The sequence below is a fragment of the Mandrillus leucophaeus genome, unplaced genomic scaffold (assembly GCF_000951045.1).
Source record: "Mandrillus leucophaeus isolate KB7577 unplaced genomic scaffold, Mleu.le_1.0 Scaffold1, whole genome shotgun sequence".
NCBI lineage: Eukaryota > Metazoa > Chordata > Mammalia > Primates > Cercopithecidae > Mandrillus > Mandrillus leucophaeus.
In genome coordinates, this window is record NW_012098097.1 from 7319278 (window position 1) to 7321290 (window position 2013).

Below are 2013 nucleotides of genomic sequence, written 5' to 3' on the forward strand. Positions count from 1 at the left end.
TCACTCTGTCACCCCAGGCTGGAGTACAGTGGCGCGATCTCGGCTCACTGCAATCTCCGCCTTCCAGGTTCAAGCGATTCTCCTGCCTCAGCCTCCTGAGTAGCCGGGACTACAGGCGTGCTTGGGTTTGGGGTCTGCATGGAGCACTGGCATCGTGGACAGGAAACCTTGTGGGACGCTGAGGCTCCCAGGCCTCTGACTATGATCACCACACATCTGTCTACGGCTTCCTCTTCCTCTTCATCTTGACCACAATACACTCAGGACCAACCAGGAGAGCAGGTAACCAGTCATCGTGACCAGCTGATGTGGACTATGTATGGCCTGGGGACCGCGGGACATGCCAAGGCATGAGTTGCTGAAGCTGCCTGAGCCTCTGGGGGCTGCAGGAGGGGTGGGGAAGCTTCTCCAGAGATGGGCAGGAGGGCAGGGCGTGGGCTGTCCCCAGGTAGCATCAGGTTCTTGCAGTTGGTCTCACCCAGGCTCCTGGGGAAAGAAAGGAAGCGAGATCTTCCTAGTCCCCAGTCTCTGTCCTTCCCTAATGCCCCTCCCCCTGCAAATTTCATTCAGACCCTGAGTACACAACTCAAAGTACACATAGCAAGAGCACCAAGCGGCAGCAGGTTCCCCCGAGAGGTCAGGAGGTCAGCCTCCCCCCACCTTTCCATCCTGTGCTCAGCAGCTGTCAAGCTGTTCGTCCCAATGGGGGGCCACAGTCACGCCGCCCTGATCCCGCTTCTCAGCTCTGGGTGCCCAGCCTCTGGGCCGCCCTTGAGTGGCACCCGTGGGGCTGAGGCCCTCCCAGCTTCAAGCTCAGGGGAGGAAGGAACAGAGTGGATGGGGAACAGCCAGGCTGCCCCGGCAGGAGGGTGGCTCTCAGACTGGGCTGCTTTCAAAAGGGAAGTTCTGCTGGGAAGTGCCATAGCCCATCCACTCCGCAAATCTTTTCTGAGGACCCTGTGGGTTCGCAGGGCTCAATGCTGCTGCAGGTCTTCCCAGAAAGCTCCCAACTCCACATCACCACTAGCACCCCTCACTGGCCTCTGGGCATGTGTGTCCACACCAGGAAGAGACTCCAGAGCTGATCAGAAGTTTTGTGGCTGCTGTGGGACCACCCCCCACCCCCACCCCTGGGAAATGGGCCTCAGCCCTGTGGCCTCAGCTCATCCTCCCCCTGAGTCATGTCACCTGACGGCTATCGGGACATAGCCAGAATGTGCAACTTCCTGAATTCTCTCATGTTTTGTGGTTATTTTGCACCATTTTGTTTCTTCCTTTCGGTTTGTGGACAGGGTAGGGTGAGCAGGATGGGCGTGGCACGGTCTAAGGGATTCCCCAATCCCTTTCCTTTGCAGTAAGTCAGGTTTTTCTCTATGTGCCTAAGGAGAATTGCATCTCATCGATTATCTGTGAAGCACACTTCCTGTTGAATCCAATTTTCCTATTACCTTTCACCAAAAGTAGAGATGTATTCCCTCAGAAAAACTGACCTGAGGATGTTAACGAACACCGACATTTCAGTATTTGTATAATCATTATAATATTTATTCCCACAGAGAAGCCATCATTATTGACGTTTTACAGAAGCCACAGGCTTTGCTCAAGGTAACATTCAGTGGTAAGTGGACAAGCCACACCAGAACTTAGCTTTCCGCTTCTCTGTCTGGCCTGGATGTTTAAGACTGCAGCAGCTCCTTTTTGGTCATGGTTGAATCAAAAAATAATTTTTGAGAAACTTTGCAACGATCAGGCCACAAAAACCACCGAATATGACGCATCTCCTGCATTTTTATGTTCAACTCAACAGTGTCATGATCCAAAGTGTCTTGAATCTTTTTTCTTTTTTTTTCAAGATGGAGTCTTGCTCTTGTTGCCCAGGCTGGAGGGCAATGGCAAGATCTTGGCTCACTGCAACCTTTGCCTGCTGGGTTCAAGCAGTTCTCCTGTCTCAGCCTCCCGAGTAGCTGGGATTGCAGGCGCCCACCACATTTTTGTATTTTTAGTAGAGACAGG